Source organism: Zea mays, chromosome 4 (genome assembly GCF_902167145.1).
Source record: "Zea mays cultivar B73 chromosome 4, Zm-B73-REFERENCE-NAM-5.0, whole genome shotgun sequence".
NCBI lineage: Eukaryota > Viridiplantae > Streptophyta > Magnoliopsida > Poales > Poaceae > Zea > Zea mays.
Genome location: NC_050099.1, coordinates 196,398,358 through 196,410,949, shown reverse-complemented (window position 1 = coordinate 196,410,949; position 12,592 = coordinate 196,398,358). Strand labels below are relative to the sequence as shown.

The 12,592-nt window shown below is 42.3% G+C and overlaps 1 long non-coding RNA gene across 1 annotated transcript; it reads right to left on the bottom strand.

Annotated features, from left to right (window-relative positions):
• Nucleotides 1-542: 542 nt before the first annotated feature.
• On the bottom strand, nucleotides 543-12,342 carry LOC109945607 (uncharacterized). The gene is made up of 2 exons (XR_002268856.1): nucleotides 11,983-12,342; nucleotides 543-1,009 (listed from the first exon to the last, which is right to left on the bottom strand). It is a non-coding gene; the product is annotated as an uncharacterized lncRNA (long non-coding RNA).
• Nucleotides 12,343-12,592: the final 250 nt, after the last annotated feature.

Sequence of the window (12,592 nt, the reverse complement as noted above, 5' to 3'; positions counted from 1 at the left end):
TTAAGCATATTATATAGACTAGACATTTGCTACTTTGCTTTCTGATCATATTATGTTTTTGATTTATTCCTGCATCTGTTCAATATAAATTTGATATGCATATGCTCTTTCATTTCTTTTTACATTAAATAGTAAAAATTATGGTGGCAAGGTTGATGTCTTTGTGTGTGTGTGAATCAGACACGAAAATAAATCTAAATCTATTGCCATTTTAAAAAAGAACTACATTACACATGATACATATATTTATACCTAACATTTTTTCAATACTTCAATCTTTCAGTTTCGGCTCGTCAATTTCTTTACTTTCATTAGGACAGTCGTTACTGATGGTGCATTTTCCACCATTATGCCCTTCATATTCCATCAACGTGAGATAAGTTTCATTAAAATTTAAGCAATGGTGTCGAGAAGGCCATTTAGGCTCTAAATAGTCACGGCGATATACTCTTTCTTAAGACACTGACTTTGACATGGCGAGATAGTGGGATATTTGGGGCCAAAATTAGGGTGAATAGTTGTAGATAGTCGCAGGAAAATAGTTATAAGATGAAACATTCAGGCCATAAAAATCAAATAGCCTTTCCTCGATCCTTCCATCCTCTATGGTGCATTTCAAATCAAATAACCTGATGGCTGCTGTAGAAATTAATCTGCAACTTAGTGTTGTTTCTTGACAGTACTCTTACAAGATAGTGGTAAAAATGTACACTATGTAAAAAATTTGCTCTGAAATGTTCTGGCCACCATGCACTCCATATCCAAATGCCTAAGTTGGAGTGTTGAACATCCCATTTTTTCTTCATATTAACATTTGGCTTGTCGTGGCAATAGATTTGCAAAAGCAACAAACTGACTTGGTTATTTGGATTCCTCTAGATGCATAACTTTTGTTGGTTGTGCAGGGAGCTTCTCATATCTTTCTGGAGGGCAACTGGACAGAAACCAAAGAAGACCATATTCTACAGGTTTGTATCCTTTCATGAGCACCTTCTCTGACTGCCACTCCCTGTATATTAAACAATTTATCACTTTCAGGGATGGCGTCAGTGAGGGACAATTCTACCAAGTTCTGTTGTATGAACTTGATGCCATTAGAAAGGTTAACACTGAATTTTAGATTCAGTTTACTGAACCAATTGCTGAAATCCCAGTCTGATAGAGCGACTTGGAGCAGCATTTTCTCCCTTTTCTAAGCAAGGTCAGGGAGATCCACCTTAACAGAAATTTCTCACCACACTACCCTCTAACATTTTACTATGGAGAGTGCAAGCCATAACATTAGGGGTTTATCACAATAGAAGTCTGAAGTTTGGTAAAAATGCTGAAACTGCATTTCAATTTCTGAATCAAGTTCAGAAAATCACAAGTCTGACAGCCCCTATTTTAAGCAACTATAACTCCACATTTTATGCAGTACCAAGCCAACCTTCCCTAAAGGAACTTGTTCACTGATATACACTCTTCAACTTTGACACAAGGAGTATGGCTCACAACTTTATGGATCAAAAGTTATAGTTCTTCAAAGTGGGATGAAAATACTAAAATTCAGATTCAGTTAACTGAACCAAAAACTGAACTCACACCTGACAGAGAGAGTTTGAGCACAATTTACTCCAAATTTAGTGCAGCCCCAAATCAAACTTATTTAATAAACCTTGTTCTCTGAACCATGGGCTCCAACTCTTCTATGGAAACGTTAGTCCAAAACCACTTGGATTGATCACAAATGAGCTCCAAATTGGACACCATTTACTGAATTTCAGTTTTAGTTAACTGAACCAATTTCAGTCACCAGTAACCTAACAGTCCATTTTCAGTCTCTCCACTTTTTGTGTAGGATCATATCCATCACCCTTAACGACATTTGTACACCAACTTATGGTCTTCAATTTCTCTATAGAAACTATAGTTCAAAACCTTATGGATTATTTACCACGAAGCTCCAAAGTGAGTCACAATCACTGAAATTCAGACTTAGATAATAGTCCAAATCTGAAAATTCAGAATTCAGCCAACACCACTTTGAACCACCTTTACTCCTAGTAGCATATGATTTTAGGGCATCCCACCGAATAAAGTTTGTTCTCCTATAGTCACTCTACAAGTTTGATATAACAATCTTTTACTAAAAGTCCATAGTTTAAAAGTTATGGGGGTCCAAAAACGGCTAAACAAAACTATTCTGTGCTGAATTCAAATTCCCCCAATTCTGAACTTTTGCAATTTACTCCAAACTTTTGCACATAGCTTGGAAATCTCCAAATAAGAAACTTGTTCACTTTTCCAAGCTCCACAACTTTGATATATGGACTATTAGCAAAACATAGCTAGATCTTGAAATCCACTTTTGGGCAACTTTAGTGTTTCATTTGAGATTGTTTTTCTCCAGTCAAGCCTCTCATCTTTTGTCCATCATTTAAAGGTAAAGTTGCCCTTTAACTCAAGGCCCAACTTTGATACATAGTTCCCATGGCCAAAGCATCTTTAGCTTAGGAGCAGTTTACTTGCACTTGATCTCTCATTAGCTTAGTGTTGTGAGAGCTATTTTGTTGTGACATGCTTTGGACTGTTAGGTGGTTGAATTGTGAATTTTCAAATTTGGAATAGCGTCTAAGTCTGAATTTCCAAAGTAGTTTCTTGGACAGTTAACATCGCGGATCCTTTGCACGATGCATCATTTTAAATAACACGGTGCTGCGTCTTGAAATGAAGTTTGTTTTCACTCTCATGTTCATGTTTATGCACAAATATGGAAGCCACATTTTGTGTTTATCATGCTTTCCTATATCTTTGTGTACATGTGATTTAATGCCAGTTGTGTATTTATGAGAATTTTGGTTTTTTTTGTAGGATTCCGGCTCTCATCAAGTGACTCCTCCCCCTCACGTTGACTTTGCGGACAGATGTCTCAATTCCAGTGGTGGAGCTACGAACAACAATCCGATGTCCTGATCGAGAGCGATGGAGCTAATGTTTGAACTTGTGTGTTTGAACTTGTGTGTTTGAACTTGTGAACTATGGATGTGAACCTGTGTGAATTTGTGAACTTATGTATTTGGACTTATGTGAATTTGCGAACTTATATATTTGGACTTATGTGAATTTGTGATATGAACATATATCAATGTGTTTGAAATCTGTATTGTATGTGATATATTGTGTTGCATGTGATATTATGAGTGTCTAATTTTACATTTCTGTATTTTTTATTTTTTTCTGGAAAAGGGTTAAGAACGTGGGTACCCACGTTCTTAAGGTTAAGAACGTGGGTACCGTCGAACTTAATGGGCAGCCCTCACCGACCCAGGCACGACCCATAAGTTCGACGGCCACGTGGCCCTGTCGAACTTAAGGTTAAGAACGTGGGTGCCGTCGAACTTATGGAAAAAAATTCGACGGCCCCCGTCGAACTTAAAAACCCACGTTCTTAACCTTAAGTTCGACGGTACCCACGTTCTTAACCTTAAGAACGTGGGGGCCGTCGGACTTACTTCTTTAAGTTCGTTCAAAAATCGCCGTCGGCTATGTTCGTGGGTAAACCCACGTTCTTATGGTAAGTTCGACGGCCTATTACATTAAGTTCGACGGGTTTTCACCCATGTTCTTTAACTAGTTTCTTATAGTGCTACATGTGATTTATCTTAGGTGCATAAGGTTCAACACAAATCAAGAAAGAATTTCAGTTAGGGACACAATAAAAAAATGGAGCAAAGGACTTGAGTGTGCTGATTTTTAGCACATTGTCCGGTGCACTAGGCCCGTACAGACCCAAACCGGCCACTCTCGGGAATTCAAAGGCGCGCTCCGCTATAATTCATCGGCGATTTGTTTTACCGAGGTTCAGTTCCAAAGAACCTAGTCCCCGTTGAGGAGGTCACAAAGACCGGGTCTATTTCAACCCTTCCCCTCTCTCTCAAACGATCACTTAGGCCGAGTGAGCCTTTTTCTTAATCTCTTGGGTCACTTTGACCCCGCAAGGACCACCACACACTTAGGTGTCTCTTGTTTTGATTACAAGTCACTTGAGAAATATAATGGAAAATAAGAAGGCCAAACCAAGCGATAAGAGCAACAAAGAACACAAGTGATCCTCTCACAAGCCCTAATGCACTAGAGTTGATTTTGGGGCTTTGGGTGGATTGATTGCTTTGATTGTGTCTTGAAGTGTTGGGCTTTGCTCTTGCAATGAATGAAGAATTCAGAATGCTTGGATTAAAGTGAATGAGGTGGTTGGGGGTATTTATAGCCTCCCAACCACTTTTAGCCGTTGGCTGAATTCTGCTGGCGATGGGTGCACCGGACAGTCCGGTGCGCCACCGGACAACCACTTTGCACTATCCGGTGCGCGCCACGTCAGCGCAACCATTAGAGTTTGGAGCTGGTCGACCGTTGGAGCCTTTGTCGTCTTGCTGCACCGGACAGTCCGGTGCTCTCTGACTTTTGCGCGGCACTGTTCATTACTGTTCACTCTACACAGTCGACCGTTGGCGCGAGCTAGCCGTTGCTCCGCTGGTTCACCGAACATGGTGGCACACCGGACAGTCCGGTGAATTATAGCGGAGCGCGCCCCTGGAATTCCCAAGAGTGGCTGGTTCTTCTGCTGTACGGTCTGGTGCACCAGACACTGTCCGGTGGCACACCAGACAGTCCGGTGTGCCATTTTTCAGCACACTCAAGTACTTTGCTCCATTTTTGATTGTATCCCTAATCGGACTTCTCTATTGGTTTGTGTTGAACCATATGCACCTGTAATAGATAATATCTAGACAAACTAGTTAGTCCATGTGTTTGTGTTGATCATCAACCACCAAAATTAATTATAGGAAATGGTTAACCCGATTTCCCTTTTAATCACCCACCACTGTAACAAGCCTAGAGGAGGGGGTTTCACTTTGCTGACGGGAGGGTTAGTTATGTTCTCATCGAGCCACCTTACCTGGTAGTATTCAAACAGAGAACAAGAGAATAGAGCCACAAGATGAGCATTTTCGTTGATCTGAATGCCAGAGGACACAATCAAGGGTAATTAAACAATGTGCTTATGAAGTGAGGAATGATGTTAGCTATGAGGTCTCTCAGTACCTAGATTCGTGGGTGGAGCCGTAGCCATAGAAGAGATTCTTTTTTTTTCTTTGCGCAAGGAAGCGGAAAAGACAAAACCCTCTCTTGGAGAAACTAGTCCGGTTGGTAATTCCACTATAACTTGATAACTTTATGGAATAAATACCTCCCTGTGGAGCCCTGTTGATGGATTTTGGCAAGCAAAAAGAAGACCTAAACCCGACTCTAAAAGCTTCAGTTGCCTCCCTCTCTCTGCCAATGGCTAGGTTAGCTATCTCTCTCTCTCTCTCTCTCTCTCTCCCGACCCTTATAAGAAATGACACATGCCATCCCGATTTGAAACATATAAGAGTCATGGCATTCTCTGCATTACCTTGCCCTATCTTCATGCACTCAAGGATGAATCTGTGAGAGTATACTTTATACCCAAAATCTGGAATCTAATCTTTAATGTCGTGAATATGTGCTAGTATACATTTTATCACAGCAAGCTACATGCATCTACTTTTGAAATCAAGTTCTAAAAAAGTGACGGCATGCATGTGTCCACTTCTGCAATGAAGCAGCAAAAATACTATTAAGCTATTACCATGGAAAGCTAATGAGAAGTCCTATCGCCTGCTATATCTCGACTCTTTGCATGCAGCTCTGTTGTAGCTGTTGCTGCAAATTATTGTGGAACAGACTAGCAAAGGTTAACGTACACGGAGCATGTGTAGGCGCGGGCTTGCAAGAAGCACATCCGAGCAGGTGAGCCGAGCAGATGCTGTTGGAGACATAGGTGGCCGACCATTCTTTCTTGATGCAACAAGTGTAGTTTTAGATTTGGAACCCGCACAGATGAGATGCTTTGGGTCTGAGGTGCAGGTAGTAGAAGCAAATCTGACAGAGGTGCAACAGGTGGACTCGACATATTTTATCTGATTTCATGCTACTTCATTGTGCTAGGTTGTAGTGCTAGTTACTGGGCCATATTAAGATGAGAGTTTATTCTACATTCTTTATATTATGTCGGGTTTAAAAACTCGTGGGTTTGCGGGTTCGGGTGGTATGATCCCACGCCCGTACCTATGTACCCACTGGGTACATTATTACCCATTAAGAAACCCACGTGTATAGATATTAGCTCGTACCCATATCCTAATAGAGTAAAATCCCGTCAGGTTTCGGGTATCGGGTACCCATTGCCATTTCTACTCTTTCGTCCTCACCTCTGCTCAATTCGCAGTCACCCTCGCCTACCGCCCTCACCCAGCACCTCTTGGAGCACCACAACATCTCGAGGCAGCACACCACATCTCGGAGCATCTCTTAGATCCACACTCGGGTGGGTCCCATCGCTCATCAACTTCTTGTCATAGATCCACACTCGGTGTCACGTTATGCAAGTGGAGAAAACCAATGACTGGCTAATGGTGAGTCCTTTCCCGTCCTCTCCCATTTTGTTTCTTCGTTTCTTGATTACTGTTTCAGATCCACACTCTCGTGTTTTTTCTTGGTTTTTTGTTTCTAGATTTTTCTAGCAAACAAATTTCCTAATCAGGGAAGTAAGTGTAGTGGGGATTGAACCAGGAGAAGCACTTGATGCTGGACGTTGATAGGGCATATCCTAACGAGGTAAAGATCTTGACCAATGAAGATCTTACTTAGGAACTAATACTATGAGATAACTGGTCTCTAGAATTGTGGTTGTACAAAATATTTTTTGTTGCTTCATGGTATGTATAACATGTATTATTATTTTTTGAGAAACTACAAAATTATGTTGTGGTAAAGTTGCATTTTCTGTAGCAAAGTTGAGTTTAGGAAGTTCTAAAAGGGCATAAAATTTGGAGCAAAGAAATTTGTTAAGGCTAACACCTCTTGGTGTATTGTCTGCAAAAATAAGATAATATCAGTGTACAGATTGATTATTAGTGCTTGTGAAGTCCTGTTGGTGTCACAAATAATTAAATATTTGTTTTTACCTTGGACAGTACCTTGCTACTAATGTTTTTTATTTATGTGTAGTCTGGTTATATCAATTGAGAGGCTGAAGGGACAGGGTATAACAACAAATAAATCCTCTCAAAACTGAAGGTATTCAATTGATTAACTATCTTATAAAGTTAGATTTTCTTATGTCTTTTATGTTATCAGTCATTGTCTATATGCCTACACAAACTCATAAGCTTCCAAACTTTAGGTTTTGGCTAAAGATGAATATGAACATAGTTTCATTTATATTGTCGTACATCCTATGATGTTAATTACATTTCAATCAAGTCCTAGTTCTAGTTTTTCATTGCAATTAGTTGCTGCTATGTTTTAATTAATCATATGGACTTCTATACTCATACAGAATGTTTTTAGGAGTTGCTGCTACTGGTATATTAGTTGCTGCATATACAAAAGTTCCACTTCATTTTCATTTTTGTGTTTGAATTAGCGTTTCTTGTGTTTGAATTATATATCTGGATGTCGAGCTAGTCATGATAATTATATATATCTCTATATAATAGATAATGAGTTCCTGGGAGGAGGATGCTAGACAATTTCTTTTAGACCAGAAAGAAGATGATCAACTCTTAGTAATTGTCTCTCTGTTCTCGTGGCCATGCAAGAAGAGAAAAGGGACGTCCATACTTCTTCTCTTAGTGGTGCTATGAAGATTAAGGAAGTTATAGAAGGGCATGAAATCTAGAGCAAAGTTTAGTTTAGGATGGAGCCAAATATTTTCAGAGCGATAGTAGCTTTTCTTAGAGCCAAGGATCTTCTACATGACACACAAAGTGTTACTGTTGAAGAACAGTTTGGCATGTTTATGTACATGATCTCGCATAATGCTACTAATCAAGATATGCAAAAACGGTTTCAACACAGTGGTGAAACCATCCACAGGAAGATAAATGAAGTCTTTGATATAATTCCAGCAGTGCCAAGTAGGTTCGTAAAGCTTCCAAGTTCAGTACAGACTCAACCGACTCTCGTTTCATGCTTTTTTTCTGGGTATACATAAAACCCAATAATTTCTAATTCCTTCTTAGGTTTGTATGCCTCTAATTGTCTCTTTCCTAACATGCATAATTGCATTGGTGCCATAGACGATACTCATATTCCTATCACTATTTCAGAAGACAAGGTCGCTCCATACAGAAATAGAAAAGGGTCTTTATCCCATAATGTTATGGTAGCTTGCGATTTTGATCTAAATTGTGAAGAGTCCTCACAAATGGGAACATACTATAAGGAAGACAACTGTGGTACTCAAGTTTGATCTCTGGATCACTTGAGAGGGGTTGAGTGCAACCCTCATCTATTGGGACGCCACAACATAGAGGTAGGCCCTCGGCCGAACCACGGGATAAATCACCGTGTCTCATTGTCTACTTAGTTTCATTGTGATTTTCTTCTTCCGCGCTCTCCACTTCACTTTCATTATTTCTCTAGTTTCAATACACATCTTGTGAGAGCAATTAAGTGAAGAAATTACCCCTTCTATTCTTAATTGAATTTGGTTTTAGATTTCACTAACCCCATTTATGGACCAAGTTTGTTGGTTTTAGTTAAGTTTTTGTAGGATAACCTATTCACCCCCTCTAGGTTCTCTCACTTTCCCACTGGAGATCATTAAGAGCAACTCATGGTTAGATGGAGTGACCCATTTGAGTGTTTCTTGTGACACCCTAGGTGAGTCAAGCTTGTCATGCTTGTTAGCTCATGGACCATTAAGTTGGGACTCTCCATAATGTGGATGTAGGTTGCCAACAAGCAAACAAACCTTAGGGATATATCTTGTATCATCTCTTGCCCCATGTGGTTTGTCATCTACTTGCTCGTGAAATTACTTTATTATACTTATCGTGTGGTAGTTGCTTGACTCGCCATAATGCTAGTGCAATGTAGAAGCTTTTAGGGCCTCATACATGGCTTTATAAGGAACTTTTTATAGGCTAGTGATCCCCTCTAGCCATATAGGTTCTTTCATATTTATGATACACATATAAAACTAACATTATATTTTTATGTGTGACGGAACCTCCCAAGTAATTAGGCCCACCTACAGTTGTCCTTGTCCAACGGACATCAGACAACCCTGTAGGTGCCCCTGAACTACTTGACAAGTTCGGTATCTTTCCTTACCTCACCAGGAACGTCTCACCCATCTTGTAGACATTACAGAACATCGGAGATAAAGAAATGCGGAAGCGAATTACATAATCTTACATTTATTTCAAAAGCAAGCTTGAGTTAGGTTATTACAGACCAGTCTAAAAGTGAGTGCATAGGAGTAATATTATACAAACCAGGGAGGCACCAACTCCTCCCGAGAAGCTAAAAGCAAAAGATTCTTAAGTGGAGGACCGAGTCCTCCCGCACTTCAGTCTTGATTTTCTTCTTTTGGAACCACCTTGGCACAGAAGCAGCAAAAGTCTGCTACTTCCTCACCTAAAAACAACGAAGGGATAAACCCTGAGTATGGAATACTCAGCAAGTCTTACCCGACTAAGAAAAGACTCTCAAGGGTATGCTGGTTATGTGGGAGTCAAGGTAAGGCTTTTCAATAATCAAAGACTCTGTTTTGCAGAAATGCTTACTAAAGTGGATCCTTAAAAATCCAATTTTATTTGTCAAGTTAGGTAGAATTACCTGCACTAGAGTTCTTTCTACCCTAGTTCAATCACTGGTCCTGCACTAGCCAATTTCTTACAAAAGCCCATTGTCTTTAGTGGAATGCTACGTGTAGGGCAGTGACCAAGTCTTCATAACCGCGAAGGTACGGCGATCCGAATCGATTATACTCAGCTGAGGATCTCCAATCACACGACATATGTAGCACTTAACCCTTGCATATGTCAACCCGCCACCGGGGTTCTTAAGACCGGATCAGGTTCACGCAGACCGAGAGCACAGATACACCACCGTCCAGCCTCTTGCCACGGAGGGTACACGCTACTCTCGCCACCGCTCCACGCCCATCTCGTGTTGTCTTATTCCGGCCTTAGTCTGCCCGAGGCAAGGCTTACCCATGACGAGGCATGTGACCAGTTAAAGGGTCCTCGATCATCAAGCCTACATCGAGACGGTCCTTAATCGACTCAGACGGAGACACTACACCGAGACTCTCTTCTCGTGCAAGTCACCCGCCCGGTCTCAGCTTAATCATTTCAAACCCAAAGTTTGGTACCTGACAGAGGTACATCTTTTCCAGATGTTGAATCCATCAAGGCCCTGATGGATTCAACATCTGGAAAAGATGTACCTCTGTCAGGTACCAAACTTTGGGTTTGAAATGATTAAGCTGAGACCGGGCGGGTGACTTGCACGAGAAGAGAGTCTCGATGTAGTGTCTCCGTCTGAGTCGATTAAGGACCGTCTCGATGTAGGCTTGATGATCGAGGACCCTTTAACTGGTCACATGCCTCGTCATGGGTAAGCCTTGCCTCGGGCAGACTAAGGCCGGAATAAGACAACACGAGATGGGCGTGGAGCGGTGGCGAGAGTAGCGTGTACCCTCCGTGGCAAGAGGCTGGACGGTGGTGTATCTGTGCTCTCGGTCTGCGTGAACCTGATCCGGTCTTAAGAACCCCGGTGGCGGGTTGACATATGCAAGGGTTAAGTGCTACATATGTCGTGTGATTGGAGATCCTCAGCTGAGTATAATCGATTCGGATCGCCGTACCTTCGCGGTTATGAAGACTTGGTCACTGCCCTACACGTAGCATTCCACTAAAGACAATGGGCTTTTGTAAGAAATTGGCTAGTGCAGGACCAGTGATTGAACTAGGGTAGAAAGAACTCTAGTGCAGGTAATTCTACCTAACTTGACAAATAAAATTGGATTTTTAAGGATCCACTTTAGTAAGCATTTCTGCAAAACAGAGTCTTTGATTATTGAAAAGCCTTACCTTGACTCCCACATAACCAGCATACCCTTGAGAGTCTTTTCTTAGTCGGGTAAGACTTGCTGAGTATTCCATACTCAGGGTTTATCCCTTCGTTGTTTTTAGGTGAGGAAGTAGCAGACTTTTGCTGCTTCTGTGCCAAGGTGGTTCCAAAAGAAGAAAATCAAGACTGAAGTGCGGGAGGACTCGGTCCTCCACTTAAGAATCTTTTGCTTTTAGCTTCTCGGGAGGAGTTGGTGCCTCCCTGGTTTGTATAATATTACTCCTATGCACTCACTTTTAGACTGGTCTGTAATAACCTAACTCAAGCTTGCTTTTGAAATAAATGTAAGATTATGTAATTCGCTTCCGCATTTCTTTATCTCCGATGTTCTGTAATGTCTACAAGATGGGTGAGACGTTCCTGGTGAGGTAAGGAAAGATACCGAACTTGTCAAGTAGTTCAGGGGCACCTACAGGGTTGTCTGATGTCCGTTGGACAAGGACAACTGTAGGTGGGCCTAATTACTTGGGAGGTTCCGTCACATTATGGTTCCTTCATTGGTGTTGTTTATGCAACATTAGCAAGTTAACAAGTTTATTAATAGATCCCTTTGAAAGGGATATGATAAATGTAGGGTTGGCAACGGGGCGGGTTCGGGTCGGGTGCACTGTCCGCGGATCCGCACCCGAAACACGAATTACAGGCCCGCCCCGAACCCGAAATGTGCTACGGGTGAAAACACGGACCCGGACCCAAACCCATGGAGGCCCGCAACCCGTCGGGGACCCATGGACCCGAAACTCATAGCTCTCAAGTTGTCAGCAGCCAAGAGCCAAGCACAGATCAAAATTTAAAAATCAACCGATTAGTCCAAGCACAACCGTGTCAGTAGCAGTCTAGCAGCAAGAATAACATAACGAGTCAATGACTTAGCCACACATGGATATTATATTTGTCTCAAACAACATTACCTAGATTTGTACCATGGAGTTCACAATGCATCCACAACCGGTCTAGCAGACTGCAGAGGAAAAACAAAAGGAAACTCACCGTGTTGTACATATTGTAGAGGACTGGTGCTTGGACGAGGACAACTGCCAGTCCTAGTCAGGCTTGCTACTTGCACGAGCAGCACAACCATCGGTCCGGGACTGGGCGTCTAGCACAGCGACACCTGGAGCTGGAGCCCTGGATGTCGTTGGTCCCGGTCGGGCCGACAGCCTGCGGCGATGCGGCCTGTGCGGTCACCTGCGCCAATGGCCCGAGCTACCGTGTGTCGAGGACTCAAGGTCGAGGAGGAGTGTGGCGCACCATCGATGGATTTGCACGTCTCGGACAGCGAGCGGCGACACAGTGGCTGACTGGTTGCGGCGGCTGCCGCGTGCTTGCGAGTGACCGAGGGGCTGCGATGGCTTGGCTTAGGTTTCTCCTTTGCATTTTGTGTCACGAGTTGGGTGGGTCGTGGGTGGGCTGCGACTTTCACTAGTTAATTCGGGTTTCGGGTCCCCACAATAAAACCCACAGATGATTTTATAGAACTGCCCCGAACCCGTGCCCCCGCAGGGCAAAATTCAAACCTGCCCCGTCCACCATCTGGTCTAAAACCGTGGGTACCCGACCCGAACCCGCCCCGTTGCCAACCCTGGATAAATGCAACATA